Below are 14,350 nucleotides of genomic sequence, written 5' to 3'. Positions count from 1 at the left end.
CTGGTGCCACGTAGTAGTGAGTATGGGAACAGAAGGATAGAGCAGATGAATGCCTGGCTGGAGAGATGGTGCAGGAGAGAGGGATTTAGATTCCTGGGGCATTGGGTCTGTTTCTGGGGGAGGTAGGACTGTACAAGTTGGACAGGATACATCTGAACAGGGAGGTTTGCTAATGCTGTTGGGGTGGATTTAAACTAAATTGGCAGGGGGATGGGATCCTGAAAAGTAGTTCAGAACAGAGAGAAGCTGAGATGGGATTAGAAGTTAAAATGTTAGTAAGTGAGTCTGGAAGGCAGAGGAAACATAGGCTAGATAAGAAAGAAATGAGTTTAGCAAGGCTAAATGGAATATATTTTAATGCAAGGAGCCTTAGGAATAAGATAGATGAGCTGAAGGCACAGATAGGCACGTGGGAGTATGATATCATAGCGATGACCGAGATTTGGCTAAAAGAAGGGAAAATTAGCAGCTCAACATTACTGATTATAGGGTATTCAGACGAGATAGGGAGGGGGATAGAAGAGGAGGGGAGTGTTGCAATATTGTTCAAAGAATCAATTATAGCGGTGAGGTGCGATGATATCTTGGAAGGATCATCAAATGAGACCAAATGGGTAGAAGTAAAAAACCCAAAAGGGGCAAACACGCTGTTGGGTGTGTACTACAGGCCCAAACACTCAAGGAGAGATAGAGGATCAAATTGTAATCAAATTTCAGAGAAGTGTAAGAATAGGTAGAATAAAGGAAAGCCCAAAAGGGTTTTTAAATATATAAAGAGCAAGATAATAATGAGGAAAAGAGTAGTGCCAATTAGGGACCATAAAGGTAATCTGTGTGTAGGCCTGGAAGACGTGGGTGCAGTCCCCAATGAATACTTTGCGTCGGTCTTCACAATGGAAAAGGACGACACAGGTATGGACATCAGGGTGGAGGACTGTGAAATATTAGAGGAAATTAACATAGAGAGAGAGGAGGTACTAGCGGGTTTAGCAGCCTTAAAAGTGGATAAATCTGCATGCCCGGATGAGATGTATCCCAGGCTGTTTAAGGAGTCAAGGGAAGAGGTATCAGGGGCACTGACAGTAATTTTCAAATTCTCTCTGGCCACAGGTGAGGTGCCAGAGGACCGGACAACTGCTAACAGTGTCCCATTATTAAAAAAGGGAGGAAGGGATAGACTGGCAAATTATAGGTCCGTGAATCTAACCTGGGTGGTGGGGAAGTTACTAGAAAGAATTCTGAGGGACAGAATATATCTTCACTTGGAGAGACATGGATTAATCAGGGATAGTCAGCATGGATATATAATGATTTGGACTTAAATGTAGGGGGTATGATCAAGAAGTTTGCAGATGACGCAGAAATTGGTAGGGTGGTAAATAGTGAGGAGGATAGCCGTAAACTCCAGGAGGATTTTAGTGGACTGGTCAGGTGGGCAGAGGAGTGGCAAATGGAATTCAATCCAGGAAAGTATAAGCTAATGCACTTAGGGAGGGCTAACAAGGCAAGGGATTACACAATGAATGGTAGGACCCTGGAAATTACTGAAGATCAGGGGGACATTGGTGCGCATATCCACAGATCCCTGAGGGTAGCAGGGCAGGTAGTTAAGGTGGTTAAGAAGGCATATGAGATACTTGCCTTCATTAGCCGAGGCGCAGAATACAAGAGCAGGGAGGTTATGCAGGAATTGTATAAAACTCTGGTTCGGCCACAACTGGAGTAGTGTGTGCAGTTCTGGTCACCACATTATAGGAAGGATGTGATTGCACTGGAAAGGGTGCAGAGAAGATTTACCAGGATTCTGTCTGAGCTGGAAGGTCTAAGCTATGAGGAAAGATTGGACAGGCTGGGGCTGTTTTCTTTGGAGCAGTGAAGATTGAGAGGGGATCTGATAGAGATGTACAAAATTATGAAGGGAATAGAGAGGGTGGATAGGAAGGCACTTTTTCTATTAGTGGAGGGGTCAATAACTAGGGGGCCTAGATTTAAGGTAAGAGGTAGAAGGCTAAGAGTGGAGTTGAGGAGAAATTTTTTCACCTAGAGGGTGGTGGGAGTCTGGAACTCACTGCCTGAAAGGGTGGTTGAGTCAGAAGCTCTCGTAACGTCTAAGAGGTATTTAGATATTTACTTGCGATGCCATAGCCTTCACAAAATAGAGCCCCGGGTGGGACAATAGCATGTACATGGCAAATTTGAAGCAGCTAACGGAACATTATGAGTTCGGTATGACTCCGAACGACATGCTCAGAGATCTTTTAGTGTGTGGTGTGAAAGAGGACACTATTCAGAAAAGATTATTCTTCGAAGAGAATCTGGATTTCAGGAAGGCGCTAGAGATAGCACTGGCCATGGAAAGCACAGTAAGATATTCAAAAGCAATGCAGGGCGCGCAAAATGGCGCCATCCTCCACATCGGACTGGAAACTTCAGCCAAAAGTGACACGAGAAAACGAGACTCTGCCAAGGAGTGGGAAACAGCCCCTGCTAGCCAAAGAATAAAGAAAAATAGCTTAGCAGCAAAATCAAAGAATAATTTTAACAGAGGTGGAAACAACCAACCTTTTAGCAATTGGCAGTTTAAAAAAAATTGAATGCTACTATTGTCACACAAATGGACATATGATAAGGCAATGCAAGGAAAGATTCAAGCAGGCTTGTAAACAAAAGAAGAAGCCCAATGAAATCTACAATGTAGAAGAGCCTGAAACAACAAATTCAGACATTTACTTGTTTAATCTGAAATTTGGAAAGACAGAACCAATATGTGTCACAGTGAAAGTAAATGGCAAACCTGTTAGAATGGAAGTGGACACAGGAGCTTCCACTACAGTAATTGGGGAACATACCTTTGGATATTTGAATAATGGTGAACATCAGATAAGTTTAGAAGAAACAGATGCCAAGCTAAAAACATTCAAGTAAAAGGCATAACCAGAGTAACTGTCTATTATAGAAGCCTATCAGCAAAGCTAGCAATGTTAGTATTGAGAGGCAGAGGACCAAGCCTTCTAGGGCAGAATTGGCAAAGGGAAATCAACCTTGATTGGCCACTGAGATTCTAAAAGGAAGCTGGAAGTGTTCCTGTTTTGAAAAAGGGAGTGTGTAAGGACTCAACAACCTGAAGAAATGCAGATTGTCTTAAACCAAAATCTGGAAGAACAGCTGAAGGAACTTGAAGAGACCCTGCTTGATAACATAGTTTGAGACGGGGTGAGCAACCTACGAAGGTAAAAAGAAAACCTGTTGAAAAGCCTTCACACACAAGATCCCCTCAGGTCAAAGTTTGTACTTCAGAAAAAATATGAAGAGAAACAGAAAGAATTCGGCACCTCTCTGAACAAACTGAAATATGGGTTGGCAGAGAAAACACAACAATGTTCAATTTTCCAGGTGGCAGCAAACAAATACAAAAAAGAGATGGAAGAGCTGAAGAATCAGCTAAATGAAGCCAAAGAGGCTTTTGAAGCAAAGGTTGCAGAATTTTCCAAGAAGCAGACAGATAATGAAATTTTGGGAGACTCAGCCACTGAGCTCAGACAAGTTGAGCTTGTATCTGAGCGCTAGAAAGGTGGCACATAGAAAGAAGATACAGAAATACTAATAGGGCTTTAATTCTGGCAGCATACGAATACACTTTCGTACATAGGCCTGGCAATCATATTGCAAATGCTGACGCCCTTAGCCATTTGTCTTTATACGAAAATGAGGAGCATGTCCCAATTCCACAGGAACTTGTTTTACTGTTAAATTTCTTAGATTCCTTGCTGGTATGAACTCAACAGATCAGAGACTGGACAAGTCGGGACCCAGACCTGTCTCAGGTATGAGAACAAGTGCTACATGGTTGGTCACAGGAGCCCGTATCTGAATAAATAATACCGTACTTCAACAGAAGACATGAAATAACCAGCCAGGATGGTATTTTATTGTGGGGACCACGAGTGATAGTTCCTCCAAAGGGAAGGGAGCCATTTTTAACTGAACTACACAGTGCCCTGGAATTTCCCAAATGAAGACCATAGCATGCAGCTATCTATCATGGCCTGGGATGGATGTTGAAATAGAGAGTTTAGTAAAGAACTGTGTGCAATGTCAGCAACTGCAAAAGTTGCCAGTGACAGCTCCGTTACACTCATGCAAGTGGGCAGGTAGACCCTGGGTGCGGTTACACATTGTTTCCAGGAAAGGTCCAATGTAGCTTATTGTCAATGCCCATTCAGAATAGTTGGATGTATATGAGGCGAAGTCACCAATGTCAGCCACTACAATTGAGAAACTACGTCAGAGTTTTGCCATTCATGGACTGCCAGAAGTAGTCATTTCCAATAACAGCATGGCAATTATGAGTGCTGAGTTTCAACAGTTTACCAACCTCAACGGTATCACTCATGTGAAAACTGCACCATACCACCCTTCCTCAAATGGACTGGCCGAAAGGGTGGTTCAAACATTCATGGCAAGCATGAAAAAGCCAACTGGCGATTCCTTGGCAACCAAGCTAGTACCATAAGACCATAAGACACAGGAGCAGAAATTAGGCCATTTGGCCCATCGAGTCTGCTCCGCCTCTCAATCATGGCTGATAAGTTTCTCAATCCCATTCTCCTGCCTTCTCCCCATAACCTTTGATCCCCTTACCAATCAAGAACCTATCTATCTCAGTTTTAAATACACTCAATGACCTGGCCTCCATAGCCTTCTATGGCAATGAATTCCATAGATTCACCACTCTCTAGCTAAAGAGGTTTCTCATCTCTGTTCTGAAAGGTCTTCCCTTTACTCTGAGGCTGTGCCCTCGGGTCCTTGTCTCTCCTACTAATGTAAACATCTTCCCCACGTCCACTCTATCCAGGCCTCTCAGTATTCTGTAAGTTTCAATCAGATCCCCCCTCATCCTTCTAAACTCCATTGAGTATAGACCCAGAGTCCTCAAATGTTCCTCATATGTTAAGCCTTTCATTCCTGGGATCATTCTCGTAAACCTCCTCTGGACCCTCTCCAGGCCCAGCACATCCTTCCTGAGATACGGGGCCCAAAATTGCTCACAATATTCTAAATGTGGTCTGACCAGAGCCTTATAAAGCCTCAGCAGCACATCCCTGCTTTTATATTCTAGTCCTCTCAAAATACCAACATTGCATTTGCCTTCCTAACAACCAACTCAACCTGCAAGTTAACCTAAAGAGAATCCTGGACTAAGACACCCAAGTCCCTTTGCACTCCAGATTTCTGAATGCTCTCCCCATTTAGAAAATAGTCTATGCCTCTATTCTTCCTACCAAAGTGCATGACCTCACACTTCCCCACATTGTATTCCATCTGCCACTTCTTTGCCCATTCTCTTAACCTGTCCAAATCCTTCTTCAGCCTCCCCGCCTCCTCAATACTACCTGTCCCTCCACCTATCTTTGTATCATCTGCAAACTTAGCCAGGATGCCCTCAGTTCCTTCATCTAGATCATAAATGTATAAAGTGAAAAGTTGTGGTCCCAACACTGACCCCTGCGGAACTCCACTAGTCACCGGCCGCCATCCTGAGAGGGACCCCCTTATCCCCACTCTCTGCCTCCTGCCAGAGAGCCAATCTTCTATCTTTGCTTGTACCTTGCCTCTAACACCATGGGCTTTTATGTTACCCTGTCAAAGGCCTTCTGGAAGTCCAAGTAGATAACATCCATTGGCTCTCCTTTGTCTACCCTACTCATTACCTCCTCAAAGAATTCTAACAGATTTGTCAGGCATGACCTCCCCTTGATAAAACCCTGCTGACTTTGCCCGATTTTACCATGCACTTCCAAGTATTCTGAAATTTCATCCTTAATAATGGACCCTAAAATCTTACCAACGACCGAGGTCAGGCTAATCGGCCTGTAATTTCCCATCTTTTGCCTCACTCCCCTCTTAAACAGGGGAAGGGGGGGGGGGTTACATTAGCGATTTTCCAGTCCTCTAGGACCCGCCCTGACTCCAGTATGCTTTATTTTTCATTACAGGACTATCCCTCACACAACAACAGGTGTCACACTTGCAGAGTTACTGTTGAAATGCTGTCTCAGGATGAGATTGAGCTTAATAACACCAAATTTAGAGGGGTAGGTGGAAAGGAGTCAGGGAAGCCAGAAAACTAGACATGACTAGCATAGCCATAGGAGGAAATGTACCATAGGAGAGCTGGTATACGTGAAGAACTTTGGGGAAGGACCAAAGTGGTTACCAGGTGAAATAAGTGCAGTGTCTAGACCTCTGTCTTACCACGTGGAGGTGGAAGGACAGATCATTCGGAAACATGTGGACTATTTAAGGAAGAGAGAGACAAATCACCAGGATTTGGTTCCACCAGCAATCATGACCGGGTCTGTGTTTCCTGTTGAGGATACTGAGCCCAGGACTGAACTGTCTGATGTTCCTGTAAGAGTTGAGGATACAGTGCTGCAAGTGCCCACCTAAGGATCTGATGTTCAGGCAACTCTAGAAAGGGAGGTTCCTGACAAAGAGTCTGATGTTGTGGAGCTGTGAATTTCCACAAATACCAGGAAACCACTGAAAGACTGAACTTGTAAATTCCTTGCCCAACAAAATATTATGTTGCCTTGAAAAATATGTACAGCCGAGTTAAAGGGGGAGGAATGTAATAATTATGGTTTTATTTAATGTGGAATGTATCTTTAAGGTTAACACTTGTTAAGGAAGATCACGTGATCTGTACTAACCAATAGGAGAGTAGTAGGGGCTATCTCAGCAGAAAGTGCAGAGATAGAGTTGGAGTTGAAAGCACACGGGTAGTTGGTGCTGAGTATATTGTAAATAAACTTAATGTTTCCACCTAAGAAGTGTCTGCAGATCAACTCTATCATGAATAGCACAACTCAGCCACCCTACAACACTAGCGTTCAGTTATAGGGCAATATTGGGACAGCTGCCATATTAGCTTGTTTAGTAGAGATTGTATTAGCTGCAAAGACATCCAAGAAAGATGGAATAAAATAAAGGAAGTGTTAGGGGTTGGAGGGGGTGAAATATCCAGGGGTTCTCCTGTAGTTTTGGTTTAAACAATCAAGTATAAATTGTTCTGATTGCACTGGGAACATCCCTTGGACTCTGTTTTCTCATAGTGAGCACTTATTCCCTGCAGTATGTGGCGTAGAGCATTAATAGTGTTAATACTATTAATATTTACCTTTTGTGGGACAAAATTTCCAAATACCCTGCACTGTTCTACCCATGTGGCTGGGAAGACTGGCTGGGGACCTCTGCTTCCACCCCAACCATCTGTGTAATGGACTCTCAAGACCGGAATTTTCCATCCCTGTTGGCATCGGGCATCATGGCGGGTGTGAGCAGACAACATGGTGACAACTTTGTGAAACCAGTTTGCAATCGTCCGCTCTGCCTGTCAATGGTGGGCTGCATTTCCCATCGCTAGATGCCAAGAGCATCGTTTTAGTACATCTGCATATAATTATAATCCCTGCCTGCCGGAATCATCCCCCCACGCTGGATCATCCAGGCACGTTGGCGTGATTGCATGCTGGCTTGTTTCACAACTCCACTTCGCTTGGGACTTTGAGGTTTGGTTGCCTACCTTGCTTCAGACAGCATTTGCAGTCATCAGTGCCAGGCTTCACAGACAGCACAATATCACTTTTAGGGGGCTCACTGCAGGTCTCTACCTACCAGACTAGCTGTAAGGCGGGGGTTGCTTTTCACTGGTTGCAGGGCTAGTGCTGGTTTGGGGAAGGGGGAGAAGAGGCCTCAGGCAAGGGAAGAGGTTGCAGGGTGAGGGCTATACTTGGGAAGGGGGGCATTCCAGGTTGTGTGTGGGGGCACATGTTGATCTGTGCAAGTGGTCTCAACATGGTGAGGGCTGAGGAGGCAGTCTCCAGAGGAGATGAGGCCAGATGGAGATGTGAGGGTGTGTATGAGAGAATGAGTGGTGATGTCCCTTGAGCTGGCAGTGAATGAGATGGCCCAGAATGTGTGATGGCCTTGTGTGTGAGTTTAGAGTAATGAGATGGTTGCCTTACCCAGCATGGTGGCACAGATGACATCATTCATCTTCTTTCTGCACTGGATGGCCAACCTCATCTGTGCAGCATTGGCATTGACCACCACGGCCACTGCCCCCCAAGCTGGAGTGGTGAGATTGCTGGATCTCCTGTGGCCAGAGCAGGGGTGGAGGACATCACACTGGGCCTCCACTAGGTCACTGAACGCTTCCTGGTTTTCAAGGCCATGTCTTCACTGGAGCAGTCCTGGACTGTAAACATTGAGAGCTGTGCGTGTGGCTGCACCCAGAGTCAGGAAACTGTGATTCAGAGGCTGTCCACCAGCGAGACAGCATGTTTCCTGTGGCTGCATAATTAACAAGGTGGGAAGCGGACGATGTGGCATGAAAAGTCACCATCGCGCTGGCAGGTATAACATCCTTTTTATGCCCGCTACCACACTTAGTGCAAATCTGGGACAATTCCGCCCCAAGTCTCTTTTGACCTCCATTGTTTCACACTTTTCACCATTAAGAATTAACTCTGTTCTATATTTTTTAGGGCTAAAGGGATGACTTCACATTTGTCAATATTGAAATCCATTTGCCACTGTGTTACCCATTCACATCATCCAACAAATGTCTCTTTGTAACGTTATATTTCCATCTGCTTACAATGTCGCCCATGTTTGAGTCATCAGTGAATTTGGATCTCTGGCTTTCTATCCCACCATCTAAATTGTTAACGTGTGGTTGAGGCCCCAACACAGATCCTTACGGGACACCACTAGTCACATCCTGCCAATTAGAATTCCTGTTCATTATCCCAACTCTCTGATTCTAGATGCTCAACTAATTACCTAACCAGGTCAATAATTTGCCTTCAATTCCATGAGCTATAACTTTAATCAACAGTCTCTTATGAGGGACTTTACTGAATGTCTTCTGGAAATCCATATAAATAATATCCATAGATAGTCCATTACTTTAGTTGCTCTTCAAAAAGTTCAATTTTCAGACAGGTAGAGAGATAGATTAATTTTCTTGTAATGTGTGGGCTCCACATGAAATTTGCTCATTCTGATTGGCAATAGAATTTGTGATCTGCTTTCCTCTGTTCTAATTAAATTCCATTTGTCTGCAGTCTTAGACTAATTCTTAGTAACCCAGTTCTTGTTTCTCAGACAAATTTGTTTTTTTCTTGAGGAATTCATCCCAGCCATGTGAATCACAGGTAGATTTATAGCTAGCTACCTGGGTGAGGTACTGCTGTTGTGAATCTCTTGCCCATTGGAGAAACTGCCTGATTTTAATTGTTGATTGATCCATGGTGGGACAATATTCTGCAGACACCGACACAGTAAGATTCATGCTCATGATTCCCCATGCAAAGGAGGTAATTTTGACTTTGAGCAAGCAAAACAGCCAGCCCATTTTACATCGCTCACAAATTTTATTTTATTTGTAGAGTGGAAACTATCACGGCCTCAAAACATGCTTTCAAAAGGATATCTTCACATGGCTTTAAATCTTTGATTGGGACCAGTAACACCTCTGAGTCCATTTTCGACATTAAAGGTCCTGTATTCAAGTTGTTGATGGTATCTTTGTTGCATCCTGTACCAGTGGACTGCCAGGAGTGATCACAGATATTGTTGTTGTAGGGTGTTGGATACCATTTGGTAGGTCTTAATGAATCCTTCATTGTCTTAAGTAGGTTAATTGATTGTATTTATTTACTACAAGAACTGTATACATATATACAGTAAAGGGTTTAAACGAGGAGCTGTCTCCACGCTTACTTGTGCACACAGCTCTGTCCAACACTAGACTGACTCCCAGGTGCAGGTCATGTGTTCTCTTACATCACTGTGTGGACGGTACCATACTCAGTCCCGCGTTAACCCTACATGTGCCAGGCCCCTATACTACAGTTGTCCCTCCAGAGAGTGGCACTAAGCTTATGTCCCGAGGCGCCATCCAATACCTGCATATGAGGGAACTTCAAAAACGACCCAACAGCCCTTGATTGACACTGCAAGAGAAAGACAGCTGGAAGCTGATCCCTTTGGGGCAGATGCTAACCTATGACTAAAATCACTTCAGGCATCAACTTCAACCTCGTTTTAGTCAAGGAAGCACCTTGTGGATGTGGCAAACCAAGGCTTTCTCCATTGCAATGATAAACAGCATAAAGGAATGTTTAATAAATAATTGCCGATTGGGTGTCTGGATTTTCTGGGACCATTTGATGCATGTAAAGTTAGTTCAAAGTCCAGTTCTGTATATGCTTGCCATGCGTTAGGAGTTAAGACTATGACAGGGAAAAAAAATGACTTTCTTTCTTATGAAACAATTAGGCAAAGGTATTTGGCATTGAAAAACTTTGTGGCATTGGATAAGAAGCAGAAAGTATGAAATTCCTTTACCTGTGGTGTCAAATTCTATTAATTGAAATTAATTCATTTTCATTCCACAGATGCTGTCCGACCTGTTGAGTATTTCCAGCTTTTTCTGTTTTTATTTCAGATTTCCATTATCTATAGTATTCTGCTTTTTGAATGTTGCAAAGGGTTTGGATTATCTCCAGCATCGGCTGTTAAGGGGACATTGAGAGGAGAAGGGTAAGAATAAGAGAACACCAATTTAAAAGATTTAAGCGGAATTTTCCTTCTGGGACTAAGTCCCTTGGCAATGGTGGGAACCGGGAGTGTTTCCCTCCGTGGAGGCCAATGGGAATTCACATCGTGTCGCGCGATTCTGGCCTCATTAATTTTGCAGTTGGGGGTTTCCCGATGTTTGTCACAGCGCTGGCAGGCTGGATGGCAGGTGCCCCACCATCATACCCGGGTGCCATATTTAAAAGGTGCCCAGACATCACACTTACCCACTGTTGAAGGAGGAGATGGCCCACCAATCACAGAGAGCCTCCCTGGAAATCCTGCTGAATGATGTGGAGGCCAGGAGGGGCGTCCTCTGCCTAGAGGATGGAAGGAGGAGGCCGAACTGTCAGACCAACCCAGCATGGGAAGAAGTCTCCGGGAGGTCAGTGCCCAGGGCCTCCACTGATGGACTGCCCTGCAATGCTACAAAGGTATGAATGACCTCATCCACTTCGCCAAGTAAGTGAACCCTCTACTGCTCACACTAACCTCACTGAATGGTACAGAGGACATGAGCCCCAGTGGGAAATGCACCATCTGTGCAGCCCATGCATAAAAAAGCTACTCAACGTGATAAGGAGATGCCTCATAGCCCCACTGCTGTCCGTCTAGCCTAAAGATGGAGAGGCCACTGTGGGCCCCTGACACTTGCACACTGAGATTTCAGTAGCTCTCCATAAGACCATAAGACCATAAGACACAGAAGCAGAAATTAGGCCATTCGGCCCATTGAGTCTGCTCCACCATTCAATCAGGGCTGATAAGTTTGTAAACCTCATTCTCCCGCCTTCTCCCCGTAACCTTTGATCCCCTTACCAATCAAGAATCTCTCTATCTTGGTCTTAAATACACTCAATGACCTGGCCTCCACAGCCTTCTGTGGCAATGAATTCCAAAGATTCACCACTCTCTGGCTAAAGAAGTTTCTCCTCATCTCTGCTCTAAAAGGTCTTCTCTTTACTCTGAGGCTGTGCCCTCAGGTCCTATTCTCTCCTACTAATGGAAACATCTTCCCCACATCCACTCTATCCAGGCCTTTCAGTATTCTGTAAGTTTCAATCAGAGTGCCCCTCATCCTTCTAAACTCCATCGGGTATAGACCCAGAGTCCTCAAACGTTCCTCATATGTTAAGCCTTTCATTCCTGGGATCGTTCTCGTGAACTTCCTCTGGACCATCTCAAGGGCCAGCACATCCTTCCTGAGATACGGGGCCCAAAATTGCTCACAATATTCTAAATGTGGTCTGACCAGAGCCTTATAAAACCTCAGCAGCACATCAGTGCATTATATTCTAGTCCTCTTGAAATAAATGCCAACATTGCATTTGCCTTCCCAACTACCGACTCAACCTGCAAGTTAACCTTAAGAGAATCCTGGACTAGGACTCCCAAGTCCCTTTGCACTCCAGATTTCTGAATGCTCTCCCCATTTAGAAAATAGTCTATGCCTCTATTCTTCCTACCAAAGTGCATGATCTCACACTTCCCCACATTGTATTCCATCTGCCACTTCTTTGCCCATTCTCCTAAACTGTCCAAATCCTTCTGCAGCCTCCCCACCTCCTCAATACTAGTTATCCCTCCACCTATCTTTGTATCATCTGCAAACTTAGCCAGAATGCCATCAGTTCCTTCATCTAGATCATTAATGTATAAAGTTATGGTGCCAACACTGACCTCTGCAGAACTCCACTAGTCACTGGCCGCCATCCTGAGAAGAACCCCTTTATCCCCAATCTCTGCCTCCTGCCAGACAGCCAATCTTCTATCCATGCTAGTACCTTGCCTCTAACACCATGGGCTCTTATCTTACTGAGCAGCCTCCTGTGTGGCACCTTGTCAAAGGCCTTCTGGAAGTCCAAGTAGATAACATCCATTGGCTCTCCTTTGTCTAACCTACTCGTTACCTCCTCAAAGAATTCTAACAGATTTGTCAGGCATGACCTCCCCTTGATGAAACCATGCTGACTTTGCCCTACTTTACCATGCACTTCCAAGTATTCTGAAATCTCATCCTTTATAATGGACTCTAAAATGTTACCAATGACCGAGGTCAGACTAATCGGCCTGTAATTTCCCATCTTTTGCCTCACTCCCTTATTAAACAGTGGGGCTTACATTAGCAATTTTCCAGTCCTCTGAGACCTTCCCTGACTCCAGTGATTCCTGAAAGATCACCACTAACATCTCCACTATCTCTTCAGCTATCTCCTTCAGAACTCTGGGGTGTAATCCATCTGGTCCAGGAGATTTATCCACCTTCAGACCTTTCAGTTTTCCTAGCACCTTCTCCTTGGTAATGGCCACCATACTCATCTCTGCCCCCCAACTCTCTTGAACTTTAGGGATGTCACTCGTGTCTTCCACTGTGAAGACTGATGCAAAGTACCTATTCAGTTCTTACGCGTTTTCTTTGTTCCCCACTCCTACTTCTCCAGTGTCATTTTCCAGCGGCCCAATGTCCATTTTTGCCTCTCTCTTACTCTTTATATATCTAAAAAGCTCTTGCAATCTTCTTTTATGTTACTGGCTAGTTTACCCTCATATTTAATCTTCTTCCTCCTTATTTCTTTTTTAGTTGTCCTCTATTGTTCTTTGTAGGCTTCCCAATCCCCTGGTTTCCCACTGCTCTTCGCCGCATTGTATGCTTTCTCTTTAGCTTTGATGCTGTCCCTGACTTCCCTTGTCAGCCATGGTTGCCTCGTCCTCCCTTTAGTATGCTTCTTCTTCCTAGGGATGAATTTTTGCTGTGTCTCCCAAATTACTCCCAGAAAGTCCTGCCATTGCTGTTCCACTGTCTTTCCTGCTAGGCTCATCTCCCAGTCAATTCTGGCCAGCTCCTCCCTCATGCCTCTGTAGTTGCCTTTATTCAACTGTAATACCGTTACATCTGATTCCAGCTTTTTCCTCTCAAATTGCAGGGTAAATTCTATCATATTATGGTCACTTCCTCCTAAGGGTTCCTTCACCTTAAGCTTCCTTATCAAATCTGCCTCATTACACATCACTAAATCTAGAATTGCCTGTTCCCTAGTGGGCTCCACCACAAGCTGCTCCAAAAAGCCATCTCGTAGACATTCCACAAATTCCTTTTCTTGGGATTCACTACCAACCTGATTTTCCCAGTCTACTTGCATATTGAAATCCTCCATGATCATTGTAACCTTGCCTTTCTTACACGCCTTTTCTATCTCCTGGTGTATCTTGTGCCCCACATCCTGACTACTGTTTGTACTGTACATAACTCCCATTATGTTTTTTTTTACCTTTGTGGTTCCTCAACTCTACCCACACAGATTCTACATCATCTGACCCTACAATCATTTATTGCTATTGATTTAATTTCATTTCTTACTAACAAAGCAATCCCACCCCCTCTGCCAACCTTTTCGATAGGATGTATATCCTTGTATATTTAGCTCCCAGTCCTGATCCCCGTGTTGCCCACCACATCATACCTGCCAATTTCAATCTGCGCTACAAGCTCATTTACCTTATTTCATATACTGCGTGCATTCAGATACAACACTTTCAATCCTGTATTTCCCATCCCCTTTCTCATTGTCGTCCCTTTATCTGATGTGCTTGAAGTTAGATCACACCTGCACAGCCCGCATGCCCACTCACACGCGCACCCCCATGCCCATTCACACCCACACCCCCATGCCCATTCACACCCGCAGACACCCCCATGCCCATT

Source organism: Carcharodon carcharias, chromosome 6, assembly GCF_017639515.1.
Source record: "Carcharodon carcharias isolate sCarCar2 chromosome 6, sCarCar2.pri, whole genome shotgun sequence".
In the NCBI taxonomy this organism is placed as follows: domain Eukaryota; kingdom Metazoa; phylum Chordata; class Chondrichthyes; order Lamniformes; family Lamnidae; genus Carcharodon; species Carcharodon carcharias.
Note: the sequence above shows the minus strand (reverse complement) of the source record.